Source organism: Misgurnus anguillicaudatus, unplaced genomic scaffold, assembly GCF_027580225.2.
Source record: "Misgurnus anguillicaudatus unplaced genomic scaffold, ASM2758022v2 HiC_scaffold_33, whole genome shotgun sequence".
Taxonomy (NCBI): Eukaryota; Metazoa; Chordata; class Actinopteri; order Cypriniformes; family Cobitidae; genus Misgurnus; species Misgurnus anguillicaudatus.
The window spans coordinates 8773298-8787713 of record NW_027395283.1 but is presented as its reverse complement, the minus strand read 5'-3'; the positions used below and the strand labels follow the sequence as shown (position 1 = coordinate 8787713).

General features: G+C 44.4%; 1 protein-coding gene across 1 annotated transcript in view; it reads right to left on the bottom strand.

Annotated features, from left to right (window-relative positions):
* LOC141363221 (NLR family CARD domain-containing protein 3-like) overlaps positions 1-14416 on the bottom strand; it is a 460117-nt gene that overhangs the window by 107749 nt on the left and 337952 nt on the right. The window lies entirely within an intron of this gene.

Below are 14416 nucleotides of genomic sequence, written 5' to 3'. Positions count from 1 at the left end.
TACAACAGGGCTCTAGACTAAGTTTTTGCAAAAGTTAGTTGTACCCAAATTTTTGACCGCATCATATTTAAAGTTCACCCAAACCTGTCATAATTTTCTCACTCTCATGTTGTTATAAACCTGTATAAATGTCTTCTTTCTGATGAACATGACTGAAGATATTTTGAGGAAAGTTTGACAAAGATGATGCAGCCACACCACAAATCGCGCAGTAAGTAGAAACCTTTAACAATCTTCAGAAAGCATGAACAGAAATAAGCACAGGGTCAGGATTGGACAAATATCTTATCATTTAATGTCAAACTTTGTGAGTGTCGGCAGATTGACAGATGAGCGGTCAGCAGTGTTTGAGCACTCATAAGCACTGCACTTATATTTAAATTTACAATTACCTCATAATTAGATGATATGAGTGCAGTGATTCCAAAGGGATGTCCAAAAAGTCAATAATATGTTAAATAAAAACCTTAATGTCTCTTTCTTGTCATCCTGCCCTCCGTAAACCCGTGCCAGTGATACGCAAGATGAGCTTGCACCTTAAATTACCTTAAATTATTATGGTCATGCAGATAAAAGTAAAACAACATTCAAATCTGTAAATGGTGTACTTTTATGTGTAGACCAGAGGTGGGTAGTAACGAATTACATTTACTTCGTTACATGTACTTGAGTACATTTTTTGTGTAACTAGTACTTTTAAAGTAAATTTAAGGATGGGTACTTTTTACTCTTACTCAAGTACATTTCTAGTGAAAAAACGTCTCGGTTACATATGTAACCCTCGTTCCCTGAAGGAAGGGAACGGAGACGTCACGTCGTGACCGACGAATTGGGAACCGCTTTGCGGGTGACCTATCTGCTTCAAGAAACCTTTTAAACGCCAATGAACTTGGCATGCAGATAATTGCATCTGCCAGCGCCGCCCCGCCTCACAGGTATTTAATGAGCGGCAGGTGCAGTTATCAAATCAGCTATTTTTTGCTGAGAAAGCTGGACAGAAGAAAAGGGTCCGGCCGATGTCAGCAGTGAAACAGCAAACTGTGGCGACGTGACGTGACGTTCGCTTTCAGTCGGTCACTACGACGTCACGTCGTGACCGACGAATTGGGAATCCCTACCAAAGCGCCACTGAAGCTGACCCTTCCAGTGCCTGCGTAAACCCTCCGACTCTCATCTTTAAGGGAACGGAAATGGGGTTGAAGCAGAGGCCGGTCACTACTTGTTCCTTAACCCACGATAGTGACTAGGCGAACTGGGAAGCGAACTCGTCAGGCGGGACTAAGATCGCTGCGGAAAGAAAACCCTCTAGGGGTCTACCACTAAGGTGATGGATAAAGACACGAGGTCTATAAAAATACACTCTCTTAGCAACACTAGAGAGGCGCGGAACGAACTCCGCTAAGGGAAACATGGTAAATCAGAAACTTTCCACGGAATACTCACAAAGAAACCACTAGGGGCGCAATGTGGGCGCTAGCCTCACCCAGATAGTCAAGGATACATCTAGTGAGAGGCTGGCAGCCGATGCTCCGCAACATCGGCCACCAAGTGGTGGAGAAAACAAAAACATTTTTTGTAACGTTTTTGCCTTGATGGCCTTCCATAATGGTGCGGTTTTTGCGCAGCACCAAAAAGAAAGGCTCCAAGCCGACACAGGAGCCGTTCCTCGATGTTCTCACTGATCTGATGAGAGAACTCGAGAGGATACCGGCTCAACAAGAACACTGTAGAATCTAGTGAACGTATTAGGTGTCGCCCAGCCAACAGCTCTACAAATATCTGAAAGCGAGGAACCACGAGTCAAAGCCCAAGATGAAGCCACGCTTCTGGTTGAATGGGCTCTCAAACCAAAAGGGCAAGGAATGCCCTGTTTCTCATAAGCCAGGGCGATTGTATCTACAATCCAATGAGACATCCTCTGTTTAGTGACAGCTTTCCCTTTCTGCTGACCACCGTAACAGACAGAGAGCTGTTTTGAGGTCCGAAAGCTTTGAATGCGATCCACATACACACGTAGTGCACGCACAGGACATAACAAAGCCATGGCTGGGTCTGCCTCCTCCGAAGGCAGCGCTTGTAAGCACACCACCTGATCTCTGATTTGGAGTGGTGGGAACTTTAGGCACGTAGCCCGGCCGGGGTCTCAGTGTAACGCTTGATTCAGCCGGCCCGAACTGAAGGCACGAATCGTTGACCGAAAATGCATGAAGATCCCCTATACTTTTAATAGAAGCCAATGCGAGCAGCGTCAAAGTTTTCATAGTGAGAAACTTGACGCTCACCGTCCGCAGAGGCTCGACAGGGCAGTCCTGAAGGGCTTTCAGCACCATGGACAAGTCCCAAGGAGGAATAGAGGGAGGGCGCGAAGGATTCAGCCTCCGTGCACCTCTTAAAAACCTAATGAACAGATCGTGCTGACCCACAGATCTAACGTCTATGGGTACGTGATGCGCGGATATTGCTGCGATATCTACTTTAATGGTAAGTGGTGACAGCCTCTTCTGCAAGCGGTGCTGGAGATATGAAAGCACAATACTGATCGAGCATTCCCGGGGGTCCTCTCGTTGAGAAGTACACCATACAACAAACAGGTTCCATTTCAGCGTATACGCCTGCCTCGTAGACGGCGCTCGCGCTACAGTGATGGTGTTAGATACCGCCTGGGGTAAATCACCTAAAACCTCCGCGCCCCGTCCAGACCACACATGGAGGTTCCACAGATCGGGGCGAGGGTGCCATAATGTGCCAGGTAATCAGCCAGGGAGGGACTGTCGCGAGGAGAGTGAACTCTGTAAAACCAATTCCTAGTTGTCCGGTACGACGCAACTAATAGAATGCGCTCCTCGTCCTCACTGACTTGCACAGTGTCTGCGCAATAAAGCTTACTGGGGGGAAACCCCGCGGCCAGCTGTGTGCCAGTGCATTCACGCCGAATGTTCCTTCGGATAATGAATAAAACAGGCGACAATGGGTTGTCTCTGAAGAAGCAAACAGATCTAACTGCTCTGCCGTAATTTCCAAATCAGCTGAACCGACGGGGGGTGGAGCCGCCACTCGCCGGGGCGCGCTGCTCATGAGAGCACGTCTGCCGCTGTGTTCAGCGACCCCGATATGTGAATGGCACGAAGAGACCTCAGATACTTCTGACTCCAGAAGAGGAGAGACGGGCGAGATGCGACAGGTGACGAGAGCGCATACCGCCTTGGCGATAGATATACGCTACAGCCGCAGTTTTGACCCCTGAAGCGACGAGCCCGCCGTACGTAGCTCCCCACCCCGTTGTAGAGACATTTTTGCCAACAATAGCATGCCTGGAGACCTATCTCAGTGGCATCCACACCCTGAGAAACGCTGGGTCTGACCACGGGGTGAAAGTGTGACGGCATCTCGATGTAATTATAATACTGTGAAAGCCGGTGAGCCACGCTCTCCTCGGGACTCGGTCATAAAGCCAACACTGAAGCGGTCTCATATGGAGAAGCCCGAGCGGTGTCACAGCCGCAGCTACTGCCATATGCCCCAGAAGTTTTTTTTAATTATTTCAGTGGAACCGCAACCCTGCCTTTAAATGTTTAGGCAAGTCAGAATTGACTGAACACGCGCTTCTATGAGACGTGTTGTTAAATCGACCAAATCCCGTTACATTCCGAGAAAAGAGATGCTCTGCACGGGGCAAAGTTTACTCTTTCCCCAGTTGACCTGAAGACCGAGACGAGCGAGGTGTTTAAGTACACGATCTATGTGTGTGAACAGCATCTGACGAAACTGAGCTATTATGAGCCAATACGCCAAAACGCAAACACCGCTCTCTCTCTCTCTCAGGGGCTGCAGTGCGCCCTTTGCAACTTTCATGAAGACACAGGGAGAGAGAGAGAAAGGATCGGACGCAACCCGCCACTCTTCCTGGGTACAATGAAGTAAGGGCTGTAAAGCCCCGACTTTATCTCGCTGGAGGGACCGGCTCGATCGCGTCCTTCGCCAATAGGACAGCAATCTTCCGCACGCAGTACGTGCGCATCGGCAGCCTTCACCGTGGTGAAGCCTGAATATTTGGGAGGTAGCCGGGCAAATTGAATGTATAACCGAGACGGATCGTGCGTAAAAGCCAACGCGACGGGCTGGGAAGCTCTTCCCAGGCCCCCAGATACCGAGCGAGAGGAAATTAACGGCACGATGTGTACCCGTGGCGAGCGGAGACGGGGAACTCAACGACGCGTGCTCTTTGGCCGCATTGTGAGATGTTGTGTGTAATGAAACACTCACCCGAAACCGCTGATGGATGCTGAGCAAAGGGGGCTCCCTTGTAGATGTCCCGCTCGATACATCCGCTGGCGAATGAGGAGAACGTAGGGTTTTGAGCCCGTCCGAAACTCCTATATGCCTCCGGGGACCTGGAGAAAGAAGAGGAATTCGCTCTTTGAGGTTAGTGGGTGCCGATTGAAGTCGGCGGAACACAAAACGAAACCAAGGATTCCGCACCCGGCCCTCCTCCGGGGTGGGGGGGGAGAATGATGTTTTCACCATCTCCTGAAGAGCGATCCTCTCCATCTTCAGGTCGCCCGACTCAGAGCCGCTAAGTGTCATTTTCCACCTCTGTAGCGGGCTGAGTGGGCGGGTGAACAGCTTACGACAGGTTCCTCAGAGCTGCCGGGATGAAGGAACGAAAAAGGCGTAGCAGGACACCCTCGGCGAAAAGCAGACCAATATACTGACGTAACGGAGGGGTCAGCTAGGCTCCGACGTGGCATGATGCCTCAGTCTGCTCTAAAGCGGCCGATCATTGTTGGACACTCTCAGCCGCGTCGCCGAAATGGCTGGTCTAAAAAGGAACATTAGGGCGATTATTAACGACCTACTTAATGCCCGCAAGACACAACCAGAGATGGCGTTCCTGGACCACCGGGGGGTGGGCATAGCACGTCCGGCGGCCTGTGGGGTGAACCCAGTCGCTCGTAGCGCCAGGTCAGAGCCACACAGGATTCTTTAGTTGCCGGACCGTGACCTCGCCTGTGCAGATCCTTCAGTGCCTTAGCCTGGCGGACCTGCATCACGCCATGGCGCGCACGGCAGAGGCCGCCTCTCACAAGCCCGTGGGTCTGTGAGGGGAGGGAGGCTGGTCTCTTGGAGCAGCATAACCCTTAGCGGCCCCGCCGTCAGGAGAGGTGAGAGGTGATGGCTGAATGGTCGGTTCCGGGAGGAAAACGAGTTTTCCACGACCGTGTCAACCAACATGCACCCCGGGAATAAAGGCACAGAAGGTTGGGGCTGTTCTTGCAGTCCTGAAGTGCCAATCATCTAGGCGGGACGGTGGGGGTGGGGGAGGAGCTCTCCGCTCCACACAGACCGTCTCCGCGCTCCCGAGCGTACATGGCCGCCACTCGGGGTCGAGCACAGGAGCCCCTACCCAACCCAAAGGCGGGAGTGGGTCCAAGTCGGCGACCGAATAGACGACCCCCTCTCCGATGCTGTGACAGACATAGAATCCTCGTGAGGACTGAAAGAGGACGAGAGCACGTAGAACACGCGCCACCCGTCTCTTACGACACCTCTGGCTGTGGATGGGGGTGCTGAGAGTCACTGGACGAACCAGCTAACCGATTCAGCACCGTTATACGGAGATAAGATTTCCGGAGTTGCCACCGCACCTTTAACGGGGCTCCGCAACGGAAAAAAGGGGGTGACGTTCCCGGAGGTACGAAACCCGTCTCCGCCATCCAAAAGGTTCATGCTCTCTTAGGAGTATGAACCCTCCACGAACGCACCCTCAGCATGCACTCTTGCGCACGAGAGAGGACGATCGTGGCCACCCGGGGACCCATACATTTGCTGCATCCAGAAACACGGACGGAAAGACATCTTTAAAAAGACGCTCCCGCCTCAGTGCAAGTGAAATGCTGTCTTTAAAAAGACGCAGAACACCGCAATACTCCTTTAGAGGAAACACTCTTTTAATGTGCTGATGTTGATGAAGCACACAGGGGAACGGCTACGCACACACTCAACTAAGAGTGAGAAAAAAGTCAAAAAATTTAAAAGAGAGGTGGAACACCCGCGAGCCTCCGCTAAAATGCCTTTGCCCAACCAAATCGAACACGCAGAGTTCTCCAAAGAGCAGAGAGTAGCTTCTCGTGAGCAGTCAGTCTGCCAGCTTTCGAAGCTAAAAAGCTGATTTGATAACTGCACCTGCCGTTCATTAAATACCTGTGCGGCGGGGCGGCGCCGGCAGATGCAATTATCTGCATGCCAAGTTCATTGGCGTTTTAAAGGTTTCTCGAAGCAGATAGGTCACCCGCGAAGCGGTTCCCAATTCGTCGGTCACGACGTGACGTCGTAGTGACCGACTGAAAGGGAACTGTACTTTTACTTTGCTACATTCGGCGGCGTTACTGCGCTACTTTCAAATGGTAATAATTAACTCTTTTCCCGCCATTGACGAGATATCTCGTCAATTAAGAGAAAACGCTTCCCCGCCAATGACGAGATTTTCCGTCTTTCCGCAATACCACTATTATTCACCAGGTGGCGCCCTTCCGCAACTTTTTAAAACCCGGAAGTATTGCCCTATGGCAAGCTGCTGCATGTCCGTGTCTGTTTTAAAGATCGCTCTGAATCGGATCTCTATGAAAAGTCTGTCACAAAAATGGAATTATCTCTGCTTTTTGCTCAAAATATGGTGTTTTTGCAAAAACCTACCCATATTTAAAAGCTGATTGCAAAAGAACCACTAAAGGTAGGATGAAACGTTTTTTTTGTTTGAAAGCAGAGGGTCTGTTCTTTCATTTGGTATTTTGTATGTTTATATATTTAAAGAAGAACATTTCTGGAAGGCATTAAACTTTGGTGCAAATCATGAAAAACGCTGGCTGACAACTTTTTTTAAAAACGCTGGCGGTGAAAGAGTTAATGAATATATATGTTTTAAAAAGTTTATAGGGCGTGTTCGAAAGTTTCGCGAGACAGGTTGCGTCACCCTTCAGCGCGCGCGACCACGCGTAGATGATAGGAGAAGCAGATGAGGGCGCGTGTGCGTTGTGCGAGATATTGGAGGCAGATCATGCATGGCGGCTTCAAGTTCGGTCTATGTTTTCACTCCAAGAGGTCAAAAAGAATAGTTTCATAATGTGATGCATGCTTTGTTCAATAAACGAGCTGACATCTCAGCTTACAGGAATTCAAGATCCAACCTGAAGTAAGTGTCAGTGATGTCTATTTGAACACTATTAATGGTCATTTCATACACTGTCCGAGTTTTTTTGCCATATGCACTCTTGTGCAAGCGATGACAAAACCTAGTGTAAGTTAAACCATACAAACAGCATGTTCACATCTGCACATTTCCATATGATTAAATTTTCCCACAACTAAACAAACTGAACAGCAAAATATAAGGACGTCTTGCAAGTAGTCTGAGAGACTTGCAGAGTTGTGGAGACTCTTTTTCCTTTAAACGGCTGGTTGCACCGGTGCGACCTAAGATTTTATAAGTCACACTATTGAGAAATTAGGTCACATTCTAGAGCCCTGTATAATCACATGTTGTGTTTTTATACCCGAGAGCAGGAGATGTGAATCCATTATTAAAGTACAATGCTGGATTCATAGACACATCACCCTTTATTATAGACAGACAGCTGAACTGATCTTATCCCTTATGATAAACTGAACTATAACAACAGATTTAATCCTTTAAATTACATTAATAATATTTTTGAAGATGAACATAATTAAAAACAACACTTAAATATTTTCCTATAATAATTGTTGTGCAATAAAGTGTTTCTATAAAGTACCTGCATCCTGGAGAAAAATCTTCATGTGTTGATGTTTGTGTTTGATCCATGATGGAGCTGCAGAGGTGAATCTGATCAATCTGATCTCCACAACTGATACTGAATGAAAATAACATTCAGACACAAAATAAACTTCAAATCAAAGTGAATAAACAGACATTATAATTCAGATAAATGAATCCTGAGTGTTGAAAAACAACTGCGTCATCAAAAGGTTTCAAGGCACTTCATCAATCCGGAAGTCGACCTTATTAGGGGTCAAGCACCGAAGGTGCTGTGACACCTATTGGAATTGTTAGTATTATTATTATTAGGGGTCAAGCACCGAAGGTGCTGTGACACCTATTGGAATTGTTAGTATTATTATTATTAGGGGTCAAGCACCGAAGGTGCTGTGACACCTATTGGAATTGTTAGTATTATTATTATTATTATTATTATTATTATTATTATTCTGCTATTTCTTCCCCAATGGGAGTCTATGGCAGCCCTATGAACCGTATGTAGGAAAATGATGAAATTTGGCACAGTTGTAGTGGTGGTCATAAATAGTCATGTGGCCAAAAATGGGGTCTCTAGCAGTAACTCTATAGCGCCACCATCAGCTCAAAAATTCTATATTCAAATGGTTATAACTGGTGATCCATTAGATCTATGAAAATTCTACTTAGTACACGTGATTGCTCTCATCCCGCTTTTTGAATTTGATACTTTACAGTAAGACTCCTCCCATTACAGTAGCGGCCATTTTGAAATGTACAGTATTTCGTTTTTTCGCTACTCCTCCTTCAAATTTGGTTCAATTGTTATGAAACTTGGCACAGGTGATCTTTGGAGTGAGCCGCATAGAAATGACCAAACAGAATTTTGATATTTGTCTTTATTCAAGAGTAATAAATGCGTAAACTTAACGAGATTGACGCAAAATTGGTTCTGAAGCTGTTTCTCGGTCATTCTTTGATAAATCGAAATGAAATTTGGTACACTTCATGTCGACCATGAACCGGGGTTCCATGCCAATTTTGGTGACAGCGCCACCTATGGGTCATGAGATATGAAAAAAGGCTATTTTTGTGCATAACTTCTGAATCGTTTGTCAGAAAATTATGATCTTGGTATCTACGGATTCCTTGTCTCATGCCGCATCTGTCGATATGTATTATGCCGGCTTTGACCGAACCACCTGTCCGCCATTTTGAAATTTGTGATAAATTGCTATAACTTTTGAAGTATCGGATATATTGGCGCAAAAATCGGTAGGGAGCTTGGGCATGATGTCCTGAGGGTACCTGGGAAATCAGAGTACAGCGCCACCTAGGGGTTGTAAACTATAACAGTTCTTATCGAACTGCTTATAACTTCTGAATACTTTGTCTGATATACATTGTCTTTGTGAAATTGGATTCACTGGTGTATGCCGATCGCAATGATACCTCGTTTGTCATTTTCCAACATTCTGTTCATGTGTTATTGTAAGGCATATGGTAGATGATTTTTTCGCTACTCCTTTTAGAAATTTTGTTTATTTTATGCCAGGTTCTGCTCGTATAATGTTTGGAGCAATCCGCACAGAAATGACCGAACAGATTTTTGATATTTGGTTCTCTTTCTTAGATATACCGCTCCAAAATTGACCGTGCCTGTGACGTTGTCTATTCGGCCTAGTGAATTACTGTATATTACATTTTATAGCATTACTGTACACAATGTTCTTCTTGTTTTCAATCTCATTTGAGCTTTTTGATTCTCATATACATTGTATTTCTGTTATTTATGATCTGTGGTATCATTTTTGGATCTTTGGTGATTGGCATATGTCAATGCTTGCATCTCTGTCAGCTCTGTCTGCTGTCCCATGAACTGTGTCAACTGAGTGGCGTATCTGGTTAGTCACACGCAATGAGATTTTGAGTTCTTGGGTTCGAAACCTGCCTGAGGCAAGTATTAATTTGTTATATTAAAGTTTTGTTCTTTCTCACCTATTCTTCTCAAACTGTCTGTAGTTCACATATGTTCTATTTTCATCATGTTTTCTATTGCTGCTCTACACTGCAGTGGTTCTGATCTGTGATTGCTACGTTTTGGGTACTTGCTGGGCCTTGTGTTTTTGATTGGGTGCTCAATGCGCATTGGGTGATTGATACCTTCTATGTTGCTTGCTGTGCTTTGGGTGCTCATTTCGCTAAAGCTGCTTGGCCCCAAATCGCTGCTTGCAGCTATATTTATTATTATTATTCTGCTTCCTCTTCTTAGCCATAGGCGTCTATGGCAGCCCTATGAACCGTATATAGGAAAATGATGAAATTTGGCACAGTTGTAGTGGTGGTCTTAAAAAGTCATGTGACCAAAAATGGGGTCTCTAGTACTAACTGTATAGCGCCACCAGCAGTGCAAAAATTCAATGTTCAAATGGTTATAACTGCTGATCCGCTTGATCTATGAAAATTCTACTTAGTACACGTGATTGCTCTCCTCATGCTTGTTGTTTTTAATACCTTACAGTAAAACTCCACCCATTACAGTAGTGGCCATTTTGAAATGTACAGTATTCCGTTTATTCGCTACTCCTCCTTCAAATTTGGTTCAATTGTTATGAAATTTGGCACAGGTGAACTTTGGAGTGAGCCGCACAGAAATGACCAAACAGAATTTTGATATTTATCTTTGTTCAAAAATAATAAATGCGCAAACTTAACGAGGTTGACACAAAAATAGTTCTGAGGCTGTATCTCTGTCATTCTTTCATCAATTGAAATGAAATTTCGTACACGTCATGTCGACCATAAACTGGGGGTCCATGCCAAATTTGGTGACAGCGCCACCTATGGGTCATGAGATATGGAAAATTGCTTTTTTTGCCCATAACTACTGAAATGTTTGTCAGAAAATTATGATCTTGGTGTTTACGGATTCCTTGGCTCATGCCGAATCTGTCGATATGTATTATGTCGGGTTTGACCACACCACCTGTCCGCCATTTTGAAATTGGTCATAAATTGTTATATCTTTTGAACTATTGGACATATTCGTGCAAAAATAGTTAGGGAGCTTCGGCATGATGTCCTGAAGTTACCTGGGAAGTCAGAGTACAGCGCCACCTAGGGGTTATAAACTATAACAGTTCTTATAGAACTGCTTATATCTTCAGAATACTTTGACTGATATACATTTTCTTTGTGACATTTTATTCACTGGTTTTTGCCGATCGCAACAGTACCTTGTTTGGCATTTTCCATCATTTTGTTCATGTGTTATTGTAAAGCATATGATAAATGATTTTTTCACTACTCCTTTTACAAATTTTGTTTATTTTATGCCAGGTTCTGCTTGTATAATGTTTGGAGCAATCCGCACAGACGTGACTGAACAGATTTTTCTGCTGAGTGTCAAATTTTTGAGAAATACCTCTGTAAAGCGGACCATGCCTGTCATGCTGTCCCTTTGTCATATTAAAAAGAATCTGACAAAATTTGCCCATGTTGTTCATTATTGTACAAAATGTTCTTCACGAATTCAGTGCCATTTAAGTTATCTGATTGCCCTACACTTTGTATTTCTGTTTATTTTTGCTTTGTTGTGTTATTTCTGCCCTTTCAGTGATTGGCATGTCAATGTTTGCAGCTTTGAAGCCTCTTTTCCACAGCCTTTCAACCCATGATTCCTCAGTGGCGCATGCGGTTAGTGCTGTGCTTTGAGAACCTGAGTTCATGGGTTCAAATCCCATGTGCAGTGGTTTTTTGTCTTAACTTTTTTTTTCACTTAAGTTTTGTGATTTTCATACTATACATTGTATTTCAGTTATTTGTGCTCTCTGTTGTAATTTCTACACTTTTGGTAATTGCTGGATATCAATGTTTATAGCTGTAAAGCTGTATTCTATTGCTTGGACACACCAACTCAGTGGTTTAGTCATTTACTCAGTGGCGCATGCGGTTAGTGCTGTGCTTTGGGAACATGAGGTCATGGGTTTGAATCCCAGCTCTTACTTTCACTTATTGAGATTTCATTTTGTGTTCCCTTTAACACGTTCTTCTCGACCTGTCTGGTTTTCCACACGTGTTATATTTTTGAAATCTTTTCTGTTGTTGCTCCGCACTGCAGTGGTTCTGCTCTGCATTTGCTTTGCTTTGGGTTCGGGCTCTGTATTGCGCGCTTTGCGCATTTGCTGCATCGTGTGGTTTTTGCTGTGCTTTGGGTGCTCATTGCGCCGAAGGTGCTTGACCCCGCAATTGCTGCTTGCAGCTATATTTATTATTATTATTCTGCTTCCTCTTCTTAGCCATAGGCGTCTATGGCAGCCCTATGAACCGTACATAGGAAAATGATGAAATTTGGCACAGTTGTAGTGGTGGTCTTAAAAAGTCATGTGACCAAAAATGGGGTCTCTAGTACTAACTCTATAGCGCCACCAGCAGTGCAAAAATTCAATGTTCAAATGGTTATAACTGCTGATCCGCTTGATCTATGAAAATTCTAATTAGTACACGTGATTGCTCTCCTCATGCTTGTTGTTTTTAATACCTTACAGTAAAACTCCTCCCATTACAGTAGCGGCCATTTTGAAATGTACAGTTTTCCGTTTATCCGCTATTCCTCCTTCAAATTTGGTTCAATTGTTATGAAATTTGGCACAGGTGAACTTTGGAGTGAGCCGCACAGAAATGACCAAACAGAATTTTGATATTTATCTTTGTTCAAAAGTAATAAATGCGCAAACTTAACGAGGTTGACACAAAAAATAGTTCTGAGGCTGTATCTCTGTCATTCTTTCATCAATTGAAATGAAATTTCGTACACGTCATGTCGACCATAAACTGGGGGTCCATGCCAAATTTGGTGACAGCGCCACCTATGGGTCATGAGATATGGAAAATGGCTTTTTTTGCGCATAACTACTGAAATGTTTGTCAGAAAATTATGATCTTGGTGTTTACGGATTCCTTGGCTCATGCCGAATCTGTCGATATGTATTATGTCGGGTTTGACCACACCACCTGTCCGCCATTTTGAAATTGGTCATAAATTGTTATATCTTTTGAACTATTGGACATATTCGTGCAAAAATAGTTAGGGAGCTTCGGCATGATGTCCTGAAGTTACCTGGGAAGTCAGAGTACAGCGCCACCTAGGGGTTATAAACTATAACAGTTCTTATAGAACTGCTTATATCTTCAGAATACTTTGACTGATATACATTTTCTTTGTGACATTTTATTCACTGGTTTTTGCCAATCGCAACAATACCTTGTTTGGCATTTTCCATCATTCTGTTCATGTGTTATTGTAAAGCATATGGTAAATGATTTTTTCGCTACTCCTTTTACAAATTTTGTTTATTTTATGCCAGGTTCTGCTTGTATAATGTTTGGAGCAATCCGCACAGACGTGACTGAAAAGATTTTTCTGCTGAGTGTCAAATGTTTGAGAAATACCTCTGTAAAGCGGACCATGCCTGTCATGCTGTCCCTTTGTCATATTAAAAAAACTCTGACAATATTTGCCCATGTTGTTCATTATTGTGCAAAATGTTCTTCACGAATTCAGTGCCATTTAAGTTATCTGATTGCCCTACACTTTGTATTTCTGTTTATTTTTGCTTTGTTGTGTTATTTGTGCCCTTTCAGTGATTGGCATGTCAATGTTTGCAGCTTTGAAGCCTCTTTTCCACAGCCTTTCAACCCATGATTCCTCAGTGGCACATGCGGTTAGTGCTGTGCTTTGAGAACCTGAGTTCATGGGTTCAAATCCCATGTGCAGTGGTTTTTTGTCTTAACTTTTTTTCTCACTTAAGTTTTGTGATTTTCATACTATACATTGTATTTCAGTTATTTGTGCTCTCTGTTGTCATTTCTACACTTTTGGTAATTGCTGGATATCAATGTTTATAGCTGTAAAGCTGTATTCTATAGCTTGGACACACCAACTCAGTGGTTTAATCATTTACTCAGTGGCGTATGCGGTTAGTGCTGTGCTTTGGGAACATGAGGTCGTGGGTTTGAATCCCAGCTCTTACTTTCACTTATCGAGATTTCCTTTTGTGTTCCCTTTAACAAGTTCTTCTCGACCTGTCTGGTTTTCCACACGTGTTATATTTTTGAAATCTTTTCTGTTGTTGCTCCGCACTGCAGTTGTTCTGCTCTGCATTTGCTGTGCTTCGGGTTCGGGCTCTGTATTGCGCGCTTTCTGCGCTTTGCGCATTTGCTGCGTCGTGTGGTTTTTGCTGTGCTTTGGGTGCTCATTGCGCTGAAGGTGCTTGACCCCGCAATTGCTGCTTGCAGCTATATTTAGGGGTCAAGCACCGAAGGTGCTGAGACACCTATTGGAATTGTTAGGGGTCAAGCACCGAAGGTGCTGTGACACCTATTGGAATTGTCAGTATTATTAGGGGCCAAGCACCTATGGTGCTGTGGCACCTATTGTTTCTGTTAGAATTTTTCTTCTTAATCTTCTTCCCCAATGGGAGTCTATGGCAGCCCTATGAACCGTATGTAGGAAAATGATGAAATTTGGCACAGTTGTAGTGGTGGTCATAAATAGTCATTTGGCCAAAAATGGGGTCTCTAGCAGTAACTCTATAGCGCCACCATCATCTCAAAAATTCAATGTTCAAATGGTTATAACTCGTG